Here is a 13542-nt window from a genome sequence, read left to right as displayed (position 1 = left end):
AAGAACGGACCCAAGATCCCTCTGAGTTCTATTGTTGGTGAGAGACCTCCCCCTTTTGAATCTGTGTTTTTGCAGAACAGGTGTCTGTCATCTCTTATCCATGGTGATAGCCATTGACGGTGTGGGGGCTGTGGGGGTGCTGTTATTTTTGTTTCCTCTGGGGAACAGTTTTGGGTGTCTTGAGTGCCTTGTGGAGCGTGGCTGGTCCCGTGACTTTTCCAACTAGGTTGTGTAGTAGCTGTCGTCGTCATGGGAGTCACGATCACCGTATGCTCTGTAGTCTGTGGTATTGTCGTTACACAGGGTGTCTTTCTGTGCACGTGTTGGACCTTGGCTGATGGGGGCCACTGAAGATTTCACATCTCTTTTTGGAGACATCTTCTGCTTGAGGTAGGCCCGGTGTGTGAGGTCCCGCAACTGTCGGATGGATATTGTGCTTGGACAGGCTATGATGCCTAGATGACGACTCAGTCTTAGGTGAAGATTTCGCAGGAAGAGGGTTTTGAAGTTCACATCCTCTTCAAGATTCGGGTCGTCATGTGCAGCAAATTATGCTTGTCTGAACCTGTGGTAGAAGGCTTGAGGTGTCTAGTGGTGACCTTGTTTGGTTTCCAGGGCAGTAAACACTCCATGTTCAGACTCAGAGCTTTTAAACTCTTCAATCAGTGCTTCACGCAGTAGCCGGTAGTTTGACTTTATGTGAGCACGTTGTCTGTCTAGGAAACTTTGCACCTCGGGACTGGATGTGGATCTGAGGAGGTAGAACCTGTCTTTGGCCTCACATGAGGACTTGCTTCAAGATAAAAGTCTATGTCCTGGAGGTAAGCCTGGACGTTTCTGCTCTCAGTAGAGTTCGGGTTAAACTGGGTGATGTGTTTCGCCAGTTTATCAAGGACTCTAAGAGTCGCTTCCTATGCAGGTTTGACAGCCGTGTGTAGTGACTTTCTGCTTGCATCAGAAGGGAAGAGGTTGTTGGTGAGGGCTGGTGATGACTTGGTCTTCAGCCGTTCACTTCTTCGACTGTTTATGGAGATGAGGGAGTCAGCTTTGCTCAGCGGAGGTGATGCTGATGAGGGCTCCATCCATCTTGGCTCTAGTTTCTGTTAATAGACCTGTATGAGTTCTCTGAGCCTGTAGAGTTTATCGCTGATGTCATCTAGCTGTTGGGTCAGGTCATCATTTGCACTGCTGTATGTGCTCAGTTGGTCCTTCAGAGCATTAATTTTAGCGTCTTTGTGTTGGATGCTGGTTTAAGCTTCCTCTACTTGCTGTTCAGCAGACTGGAGACACTGTATCAGGTCCTGCTGGGAAGACTTCCGTTCGGGCTGGTCTCGGTCAGCAACAGCAAGGGCCCTTTGGAACGGTTCAACATATCTCTTAGCTAGATGCTTTACTTCATCTGATACCTTGAGTTGGTCCTGGGTTTTCTATCGTGCAGCATTGGAGGTGCAGTAGGTTTTTCAGGAACTCAGTGGTTTGACGCTTGAAGTCATCTTGGCCTTTCGCTTCCAGCTTGTCGATGCAGCTTTGTGCACACGTCAGCTCCTTCTGAAGATGGGTGATGTGCTTGTCGCTGAGCTAGATCTGGGCTGTGAAGGCGTCGCTCAGGAGACAGGTGACTTTGGTTAGCTCTGGATGGTTGTGATTCTGGCTCGAGTCCTGTGTCAAAAGTCTCTTCAGAATCATGAATATTACTAAAAGTAATAAAAGTTCAATTGTCTTGTGGATTAGGCCATCCGTGATGTCCCGTAGCAAGGTTTCCACATCTTCTCCTCGAGTAGTGGGGTTTGCAGTCGGTGACATGCTGGCTTGCTGGGAGGTGGAGACTGATCCATATCTGTGTGGTAGTATCCGTCTATATGTAGTAAAGCAGCTAAGTGTTGTGTGTTTCAGTGATTATGAACCAAAATGAAGTGGTGTGGTGACTATGTGTTAGTCTCCGTGTGAGAAAAGAAAAGAGAGAGAACAAGGTTAAAACAAATTTAAACAGAAAAATGTTATTGAAAATATTTTCAATATTTGTATCACTGAAAATAAAAGGAATAATATTACTGCTTATATTTATGAGGGAAATACTACAATTATAATTCTGAATTTTTCCTTGTCTCAATATGACAATATTGACTAAACACACCTTACTTGTTGAACCGCTTACAGCAATGTTTAAGAGGGAACGGCTGTTCACTACTCGTTTCTGTCAATTGATCTTGAAGGAAAAATCTGAAGTTTTAATTGCATTCATAAACGCATGAAGTGAATCAAAACAAAAGATGGTTTGAGTACAAAACAATTTTGTTTCTTTCCCATGGACTTGATAAGTTGGTTTGCTTAGGTTTGCTTCCAACAAATGAGATGAATTAGATGGAAGACAAGAGGAAACTAAGTTGAGGAAATGAGAACTAATCAAGAAAGAAGCAGGAAGAAAAAGGAGAACTGAGTGGACCTGGTCCACACTAGCTCTGAAGCCTTAACGTCTCGCTACGAGTACAAAATTGGTAGTTGACGTACAATTAAACAAAATAAATTATAAAAGAGTGGGTTGTCTCTAATTTATTCAAGACTCGTAATGAGAGGTTTCCTAGAAAAGGTGAAGGAGGAAGGGAAAATACAAGGAAACAAAAACATGCAATTGCTACCAGTGCATAACCACTACAATGTAATTAGATATTGAGAAAATCTGAATTTGATAAACAGATTTTCTGTAAAGGGGTGAATAAGAAGTTGTAAAAAGTGGTATGCTTGCTTAAATTATCAAAGCTCAAGACTTTAAAATGTCTAAAGAAATTAGACTAAAAATGGAATTCTGGTGAAATGTTAATTCAAAGTTGCTTGTGAGCAAATAGAATTACTATTCAATGTATTATTGTGAATTTGTGCATAAAACACAAATAGAACATTCACTTTATTAATGTTAAACAAATTGTAATTTGTATTAATAATAATAGTGAACCAGTATTTCCTTTTCGGTAAATTTTAATTAGTTATTACATAAAAGAACAGTGGGTTATGTTTTGCTTTAAAGCAAACTGTTAGTAAAGTAAAATGTACAAAAGACAGTACAAATGGGGGTAGAGAATATAGAGACCAATAAAAGCAAAGATGTTAAATGGTTACAATCACTTTCAGGTTCTCAAAAAGACTGCATTCAACCACCGTTGTAAATTGCTAATCACTAGTCTTGCAGGCTAATTAATTAATTCATGTTTCTAGGTTTGTATTAATGTAAACAATGCAACTGTTGACGTAAAGTGCAGAAGTTTTTTTACATTTGATGTGCATGCGCAGTTCAAACTTCCCTCGGAAGCGATGGTAACTTCCTGTTCTGTGCGGGTGACTATGGCAACTCGAACAAAGGGAATGTTAGCAAAAGTGAATCTTTGCACGTAGCCCAGATTCAAACATTAAACACTAAATGTCTAAATGGCGTCTTTCTATGCAATATCATGCATTATCCAGTAATCATAAATGGTTTTATGATGTGGGGTTTCACACTCTGTCCTTCAAGAGCGGGCTTAAAGGGCCATGACACCCCCCACTTTCGGTTAAAGTCTACTTCAGAATTTTTTCAAAAGATGCATGATTAATGGGCGTGGAGCTCCGCGAGCATTGGAAAGGAGTGGGCGTGGCCAGCAGGGGAGAAAGGGAACGAACAACGGTAGATGTCAGTTAGCTGAAAAAAAATGAGACAAACCGTGAGGAAACACATGAGTTTAAAGTTTACAAAGTTAAAATACAAAGAAATAAACAGTGATTTAATACCCTGCTACATTTGTTATTCGTAATTTCATATACAGACAACCACAATTTATATCATTATAAAGATAATCGTGTTCATATAAACACTATAAATGAGAACTTCTCCCTCAATACCCGGGTCTGAATCATACATCTAAATGCAGACTCAATGGAGCAGGTCTCCTGACCTGTCTATTTTAACCATTAGTCCTGCTGGTAATCGGAGGATTTTGTTAGGAGAAATCACGGATTCAATAATGCAGGTAAAACTTAGAGTTTATTTCAGTGGATCAACCAAAAACACCTCACAAAGAGGAAAAAGAGCAAAAAATAAAAAGTTCAAAAATATGTGAAATGCTGCGTGGATGAGAGTAGTGGAACAATTGCCAAAGTTGACCACACGGTGGCGGACTTGCAGCGTGGTGAGTGTCCGTGCTCAGTGGGCGGAGCGGTGTGACTCAACTCCGCGTACGGCGGACGAAGCGGCCGGCAGGCGGAAATGAGGAGACGCTGGTGGGCGGAAGATCGCTGATGATGGCGGCTAAACACCGCAAAGGACAGATGGCGTGATCTGACACCAACACGCAGGTTCTGAGAGGACAGAGGAGATATGAGCAGATAGGGCAAGAACGAAACCAAAACTACAGAACAAGGAGTCTAGAAACTCGACAGGACACGACAGGAGAGTGATCAAACACAACAGATCTCGGACGAGTTGCATAGACAACACACAAAGACGGTCTGACAAAAGGTGGAGAGACAAAGAGGTTTAAATAGGGGATGAAATCAATGAACTGCAGGTGACGACCCTGAACGCTAATGAAAAGATGATAGGATAACAAGAAGGCGGGGAAGAGACACGCTAAGGATGACGCACATGGTGAGCTGTCATAACAAAAGGCGCGTGCTCCAGAAAAACATGCAGACAACACACGGGGACAACAACACCACAAGGAAGCAGGTCAGAACACACTCTTAACAATACCCCCCCCCTCCAAGAAGCACCTCCTGGTGCTCCCAGAGGGGGCTCACCTAGTCGTCGTCGAAACTCCCCAATCAACGACTGGTCCAGAATATCCCGAGCCGGTATCCAAGACCTCTCCTCCGGACCATAGCCCTCCCAGTCCACCAGATACTGAAAAGCCCGGCCCCGGCGTCTCACATCCAGGAGACGTTTGACCGTATAGGCCGGAATGCCATCCACTAGACGAGGAGGCGGAGGGGTCGGGGGGGGGGGGGACCACAGGATTGAGTTGGGACCTAAACACAGGCTTGTCCCTGGATACATGAAAAACAGGGTGAACTCGACCAAGCATATCAGGAAGCTTGAGCTGTACTGTCACCGGACTCAAGACTTTGGTGATCCGGTATGGCCCTATGAACCTGGGTGCCAGCTTGCGTGAAGGCACCCGAAGAGGCAGGTCCTTAGTAGATAGCCATACCCTTTGACCACAAACAAAAGGAGGGGCAGGGGTCCGGTGACGGTCAGCCGCCCTCTTGGTCCGTCTGGAAGCCCGGGCCAGGGCCTCCTTAGCCTCTCTCCAGGTGCGGCGACACCGACGAACAAAGGCAAAGGCAGACGGGACCGCGGCATCGGGTTCCTGAGCAGGAAATAAAGGGGGTTGGTAACCAACAGAACATTGAAATGGGGACATACCTGTAGATGCTACTGGTAGTGTGTTGTGGGAGTATTCAACCCAAGACAACTGCTGACTCCAGGAACCAGGATTCTGAGACACCAGACAGCGGAGAGTTCTTTCGAGATCCTAGTTGGCTCGCTCAGTCTGCCCATTGGTCTGGGGGTGAAAACCTGAAGACAGACTCGTAGAGGCCCCGATCTGTCTACAGAACTCTTTCCAAAACCGGGAGACAAATTGTGGCCCTCTGTCAGAGACTATGTCCATCGGAAGGCCATGGATCCGAAAGACATGGTCAATTACCACCTGAGCAGTCTCCTTTGCAGATGGGAGCTTGGGTAAAGGGATGAAAGAGGCCGCCTTGGAGAAGCGGTCCACCACCGTCAAAATGACAGTGTTTCCTCTCGACGGGGGTAAGCCAGAAACAAAGTCAAGAGCTATGTGTGACCAGGGGCGAAAGGGAATGGGGAGAGGTTGTAACAGAACAATGGGCGGTCGATTGGAGGTCTTGTTCTGAGCACACACTGTGCAAGCCAACATAAACTGCTTGGTGTCTTGGGCCATGGATGGCCACCAAAATCACTGTCGGATAGTTGCCAGCGATCTCCGGGTCCCTGGGTGACAGGCTATTCTGGATTCATGACCCCACTGGAGGACCTCCAGTCTTAACCGGGCGGGCACGAACAGACGACCCTCTGGACACCCCTCTGGTGTTTCCTCCTCTCGTCCGGCCTGTCTCACCCGTTGCTCAATGTCCCAAGAGAGAGACCCCACTACCACCTCCCTGGGTAGGATGGTTTCTTGGACATCATTCTCTTCGGGAGCGTCAAACAACCGGTAAAGCGCATCAGGTTTGACATTTTTGGAACCAGGCCGGTACGAGAGGGAAAAGTTGAATCAGTCAAAGAAGAGTGCCCAGCGGGCCTGACGAGAATTTAATCTCTTGGCTGAACGGATGTATTCTAAATTCTTGTGATCCGTCCAGACCAAGAATGGATGTGCCGCCCCCTCCAACCAGTGACGCCACTCCCCCAGAGCAAGCCTGACCGCCAGCAGCTCTCTGTTTCCTATGTCATAATTTCATTCAGCTGGGCTCAGGCGGTGGGAGAAGAAGGCACATGGATGCACTTTTCCATCCCTTGGGGACCGCTGAGACAGGACCGCGCCTACCCCCAACTCTGAGGCATCCACCTCAACAATAAACTGCCGTTCGGGATCTGGAAGAGAGAGGACAGGAGCAGTGATGAAATGGGACTTAATAACATCAAAGGCCTCCTGAGCCCGACTATTCCATGTGAACGGTACCTTAGTGGAAGTGAGAGCCGTAAAGGGTGCAGCGACCGAGCTGAAGTTCCGGATGAAACGCCTATAGAAGTTGGCGAACCCCAAGAACCGCTGCAGAGCCTTTCTAGAGTTGGGGGTTGGCCACTCAGCCACGGCCCTTACCTTAGCGGGATCAGCTTTGATCCCCTCCGTCGAGACTATATGTCCCAGGAACGAAACGGACTTGGTGTGGAACACGCACTTCTCCGCCTTGACATACAGCTGGTTTTCCAGCAGCCGCTGTAGCACCTGATGAACATGCTGAGTGTGTACCTGCTTAGATGGGGAAAAGATGAGGATATCATCCAGGTACACAAAGACAAATCTGTTTACCATGTCCCTCAGCACATCGTTGACCAGGGCCTGGAAGACGGCTGGGGCATTAGTGAGCCCAAAGGGTAAGACCCGGTATTCAAAGTGTCCCGTGGGCGTGTTGAATGCCGTCTTCCACTCATCCCCCTCATGTATCCGGACCAAATGGTAGGCATTGCGGAGGTCTAGTTTAGTAAAGACCTTGGCTCCCTGCAATAACTCAAAGGCAGAAGACGTCAAGGGCAGAGGGTACCTGTTTTTAACGGTGATGTCATTGAGACCTCTGTAGTCAATACAAGGACGCAGAGAGCCATCCTTCTTTTTAACAAAGAAGAACCCTGCCCCTGCCGGAGAGCAAGAGGGACGGATGAGATCAGCTTTAAGTGATTCTTGAATGTACCTGTCCATGGCCTCTCTTTCTGGACGAGAAAGGGAATACAATCGACCCCTGGGCGGAGAAGAGCCTGGGAGAAGCTCGATGGCACAGTCATAGGGCCGGTGGGGAGGCAAGGATGTGGCCCGGGACTTACTGAAGACCCGACACAGATCGTGGTATTCCGGCGGGACTCCAGAGAGGTCCACTGCTTCAGCCTGCAAGACATGAGAGACAGAACCCAGACACGGAGCAGAACCCAAACACAAAGCGAGACAAGACGGACTCCAAGATAACACAGAATTACTAGACCAATCAACGTGAGGGTTATGTTTGGTTAACCACGGGTGCCCCAAAACTATGGGAGAACTCGGGGAGTCAAAGACATACAAACTGATAACCTCACGATGATTGCCGGAAATAACTAGACTTACGGGAGGAGTGGAGTGAGTGATGGAGGTGATGGTAAGACCATTCAAGGAACAAACAGAGATGAGAGAGGAAAGGGGGATGGCAGGAATGCCCCAGGCTTCAACAGTACTACTATCAATAAAGTTGCCTTCGGCTCCAGAGTCGATGAGAGCAGAGCATGAGTGAACGACATCTCCAAACTGAAGTGCGGCTGGTAGTGAGGTGCGATGCATGGGGGTGTCAGAACAGGGGAGTGTGCCCACCAGTATCCCCCTCTTTACTGGTGAGCGGGGGCTTTTAAAGGACACCGGACTGCCTGATGGCCTGGTTTTCTGCAGTACAGGCACAACCCCTTAGCCAGTCGATGCCGCTTCTCCTGGGTGGTTAGTCGCAGGTGTCCTAGCTGCATAGGCTCCTGATCTGAAGCCAGTGAGGGTGGATAGGATGAGTTTGAGACTACCTCCTCCTTCCCCCAGGGAAGCCGGGTCATGCGCCGATGTTGACGACGATGAAGACGCCGCTCCACTCGAAGAGCCAGGTCAACCAGAGCGTCAAATCATGGGGAAGATCATGAGTGGCTATCTCATCCTGGATCTCGTCATCCAGGCTGTCCTGAAACCTCGCTCGAAGAGCCGCCTCGTTCCATGCACAGGCGGCAGCCAGGGTCCTGAATTGAATAGAGTAGTCAGTTACGGAGCGACCATTTTGACTTAGCTCGGCCAAAGAAGAAGCCGCCTCATCACCCTGAGCTGATCGATCGAACAGCTTAGTCATCTCCTCTCTAAACTCATCAAAAGTGGCACAAAATGGAGCCCGAGCGTCCCACACCGCTGTGGCCCAGTTGCGAGCCCTGCCCTTCAAAAGAGTTATCACAAAGGGCACTCTTGACTCCTCCGTGACATAGCGACGTGGCTGGAGTGCAAACACCAGTGAACACTGGGATAAAAAGGACCGACAGCAGCTGGGGTCCCCGTCGTAGGAGGGTGGATTGTTGGCATGTGGCTTATGCTCTGGGTGGAGGAAAGCGGCTGCCTGCCTGCCGACTCCGACATTCAGCTGGAGCTCCTGGACTAATGTGTTGAGTTCGGCCACCCGTGCGGTCAGAAACTCAACCTCCTGTGACGTAGCTGTTAACTGGGTGGCATGTTGCCCCAGAAGGATGCCTTGCTGGGTCACCGCGTTCCGGACTTGATCAGCACCCGCTGAATTCATAGTCTGGTCAGACCGTTCTGTTAGGAGAAATCACGGATTCAATAATGCAGGTAAAACTTAGAGTTTATTTCAGTGGATCAACCAAAAAACACCTCACAAAGAGGAAAAAGAGCAAAAAATAAAAAGTTCAAAAATATGTGAAATGCTGCGTGGATGAGAATAGTGGAACAATTGCCAAAGTTGACCACACGGTGGCGGACTTGCAGCGTGGTGAGTGTCCGTGCTCAGTGGGCGGAGCGGTGTGACTCAACTCCGCGTACGGCGGACGAAGCGGCCGGCAGGCGGAAGTGAGGAGACGCTGGTGGGCGGAAGATCGCTGATGATGGCGGCTAAACACTGCAAAGGACAGATGGCGTGATCTGACACCAACACGCAGGTTCTGAGAGGACAGAGGAGATATGAGCAGATAGGGCAGGAACGAAACCAAAACTACAGAACAAGGAGTCTAGAAACTCGACAGGACACGACAGGAGAGTGATCAAACACAACAGATCTCGGACGAGTTGCATAGACAACACCCAAAGACGGTCTGACAAAAGGTGGAGAGACAAGGAGGTTTAAATAGGGGATGAAATCAATGAACTGCAGGTGACGACCCTGAACGCTAATGAAAAGATGATAGGATAACAAGAAGGCGGGGAAGAGACACGCTAAGGATGACGCACATGGTGAGCTGTCATAACAAAAGGCGCGTGCTCCAGAAAAACATGCAGACAACACACGGGGACAACAACACCACAAGGAAGCAGGTCAGAACACACTCTTAACAGATTTAGGCAAACACAGCAGCATGGCCATGTGTCTGAATGTGAACTAACTCCTGATACAAGACAACATCCGCCATTTTCCAATTCTCGTGCTGCTCTCCCGACAAAAATGCTTGCATCACACACACAGCTTTGCTGTATGATCGGCCCTGACAGGATCTCGGGGAAAAACATGCAACAAACCCCGTGGATTATGGAAACAAACACATACGAGCCTTCATAAACGGCTACTGCTTGCTGTAGGTCCGTGTCTCACAGCTTGAGCTTTGCATGTGCTGTCGTGCTCTCATGAAAAATTAAGCAGCCGGCTCTTCTCATAGGATAAGGAAACTCCGCTTTGAATAATAATGAGAAACAGACGTGTCCTCATTGCACTTGCGGTACTGCGCTACGTCGCAGATTTTGATCCCTCCCCAAAAATCATTTTAAACCCGGAAGCTGAAATTAGCTGACAAAAGCTCAAAATTATCCAGTTTTCCCCACAATTAAAGCTGACAGATGCTAACATTGTCTTAACTGATGCTAAACACACAAATATGTTAGTATATAAAAAAAAATTCTCCAGGGTGTCCTGAACCTTTAAACTTTGAGAAGCAGTTTAGTAATGCAAGCAAAACACGGGTGCTCTCTGCGGATCCTGTGTGTGTGCACGCATGCATGTATGTGTCTTTCTGACACATGAACACAGCAGCTTTCACTATTGGGCACAACACTTAAAACTTTACAGGTCCTGTTTAAATCACGCTAAAGCATATGCGATGTTACATGAACTCTGTTCAGCAAACACATACTTTTATGCTTTTAGCTGCAGCTTAAACAGGGAGGGGGACAGCTTCTTGGATTGATGATGGAACACGCAGCGACAACCAATCTCTAGCTATTATTAACTACAAAGCCTTTTGCAATTAAATCGAGAGACCTGCTCGATCGAAATATCACTGGGACACGCAGTGAAAGTTTTAAAACTTAAGGTAACTAGAAGCTGAGGAACACGCTTAGTTCTAGCTTGATAATCGGCTCATGGCTTGTTATGCTATCTGAAAAGCACTGGGACACGCAGTTTTTCGGTGTAGCAAAAAGTTAATTAATAAAAAGGAACACGCTCTATTCTAACCTTTATAAAATCCTCACAAAGCAGTTCAAAGATGTTTACAGCAGGAGGGTGGGCTCGCAGGTAGCAGCTCATTCATTCATCCATCCATCCCATAATATGCTTATGCTCATCTCTGTTAGATTTCTTTTGTTATAAAGAAATAGTGGCCTGTATAAATTAATTATCTAGATTAAACTTGCTAAGCGTTCTCCACCAAAAATCTGTAAAAATTACATATTTAATGCTTTGTTTACTCTCCACAAATAAACATGTAGCAAATTATAGTAATAATGTAGATTAACTTGCGCGCATATCTACATCAATAATCTGTAACATATTATAATGTAGATTAAAGTGCTCGCATATCTACACCATTATTACTGTAAAAATTAGCTCATGGTTCTTCTTCCCGCGCCTTTCTGCCGTTATAATGTTGCGAGTTATGAGTTAGATTTCAGTGCTCGCGTACCTTCTGGAACATTATATAGCGGACTAGCTTAGCAGGAGAAAGATTCATTTGAACGGGGCTTCAAATGAATTGACTCTTTAGATTCGAACAAACGAATCGTCCAGCGATGCTATCAAAATAAAATCCCATGAAGTTTGAGCAGGGTAGCAAGATCAAAGTTTAAGACATTAGATTCATTAATATACACAGGCACCTTTCTTTATACAAAATTAAACTTTATTGACTAATCTAACAGAAACTAACACCTAACACAAACACACATTCATACAAGCATAGGGCAGAGTAACAAATGTGGAGTAAGAGGTTTAGAGGATATAATGATGGGAAAATCTTGGAGTTTGTAAGAACAGACCAAGCAAACCAAATGTAATAAAATTCAATATAACCCTTGTATTGTCTCTTTATTGTTGAATTTAGTTCACACCAGTTTAGATGTTGGGAGAAAGGTGATACTTGCGGTCTGTTCGTGATGTCCGAGCTCCCATTGTTGAGCACGTGGTTCGGCTGGCTGATTCTCCTTTGTTCTCACGAGGGTTGTAGTGGGGGTGTCTGTGTTTCAAGCTGAGCAGCCAAAGGATTCTGAAATATGTAATGTCCGAGTGCGGTGATTAACCCTTTCCATCTGGGTTTCCGCCTGCTTTTTTGGAAGTTTTTCTGCTTGGGTCTCGTCTGAGTTTCTAAAGAAGTTGCAGAGAGTTTGAAGAAAGAACGGATATATTACGGATATAAACAGCATATTTCAGAGCAGAGAGGGGGGTTGCTTTAGAGATGGGAGAGAGAAAGAGTTGTTTCCTTTTGAGCTGGGAGAGAGAGAGTTTGAACAGAGAGGGTGCTAAGAGAGAGAGTTTAGCTTGGTCCTAAGCTTTATAGGGTGGGAGTTTGGATCCACCCTCCATGGAAAGTTGACCAATTAGAAACTAACTACCTGGAATAATAAATTTACAGCTCTTTTTGCATAGGCAAATTTTTGCATAAAATTTGCATAGGCAAATAAAATTTGCATAAAATTTGCATAGGCAAATTTTATGCCAATCGGGACAGAAATGTTAAAGTCTCCTAAAACGTTAATATGTTGCACTCGTATTAAAATAAAATGTCAACGATCAATTAGTGCAGCGAAACTAAGAAAACTAAGATATTGATACAGGAGCAAGGGGAAACGTTGCAAAACACACGATTAAACATAAAGAGAGTAAAGTTTATATGAAAACATCAGTCTTAGACAAGCAGCTTAAAGAGTCCTGACCCGTTCCTGTGTTTAATGCCGCATGGCACATTCCTTTTGGGTCGTAAATACCTTGGAATCAGGTTTCGAGTCTTCTCTGGGCAAAGTTGGCTCGGTTGTGGAATAAAAAGCAAAAAAATTATGTGTCTGGTTGGCCATATTTGTTACACTCGTGCCTGGAATTCGGGCCGGATTACTCTCACGTTATCCTGAGACCCCGCCCGGGATATGTGCCCAAGGTTCCTACCACACCATTTAGAGACCAGGTAGTGAGCCTGCAAGCGCTGCCCCCGGAGGAGGCAGACCCAGCCCTTTCCTTACTTTGTTCAGTTCGCGCTTTGCGTATTTATCTGGACCGCACTTAGAGCTTTAGATCATCTGAGCATCTCTTCGTCTGTTACGGTCGGCAGCAGGGAAGTGCCGTATCAAATCAAAGGTTGGCCCACTGGATAGTGGATGCCATTTCTCTCGCTTATCAGAGCCAAGGCGAGCCGTGTCCCCCGAGAGTGCGTGCACACTCCCCTCGAAGCATTGCATCCTCTTGGGGGTGTGCACACGGCGCCTCTCTAACAGACATCTGTAGAGCTGTGGGCTGGGCGACACCTAATACATTTGCAAGGTTTTACAATCTGGGAGTGGAGCCGGTTTCCTCAAGGGTGTTAGGTAAGCCTTGGTGATTGAGAAAACAATTCGGTTAAGGTGTTGAAACATGCTTGCTGCGCCACTCTCCCTAACATGGAGATGCGTGCGCCTTTTTATCTGTCAGTAAAGTTCCCCATCAGGTGAGCCCTGCAGATTCCTCCGAGGCCCCCAGCACTGACTCAGCAGAGGAGTCACTTGCTGGCCCACTACGTTGTAGGTCTGCCCGCTGGTCAGCCCGCGTTTTGGGTATAGGTGCCTTCTATGCGTGATCCCCACTAGGCGATCCCATATGCTTATTCCGCCACGGTTAAGTCCCCCCACTGGGCGGACCCGTGTTGGGTGG

The 13542-nt window shown here is 46.6% G+C and overlaps 1 long non-coding RNA gene across 1 annotated transcript; it reads left to right on the top strand.

Moving 5' to 3' along the window:
• The first annotated feature begins 4339 nt into the window (after positions 1 to 4339).
• On the top strand, positions 4340 to 9772 carry LOC141375550 (uncharacterized). Its single transcript, XR_012383962.1, has 3 exons — positions 4340 to 6937; positions 7385 to 7821; positions 8149 to 9772. It is a non-coding gene; the product is annotated as an uncharacterized lncRNA (long non-coding RNA).
• Positions 9773 to 13542: the final 3770 nt, after the last annotated feature.

The sequence above is a fragment of the Danio rerio genome, chromosome 8 (genome assembly GCF_049306965.1).
Source record: "Danio rerio strain Tuebingen ecotype United States chromosome 8, GRCz12tu, whole genome shotgun sequence".
NCBI classification, from domain to species: Eukaryota; Metazoa; Chordata; class Actinopteri; order Cypriniformes; family Danionidae; genus Danio; species Danio rerio.
The sequence above is the reverse complement of the archived record's forward strand: the minus strand, read 5'-3'. Positions and strand labels throughout refer to the sequence as shown.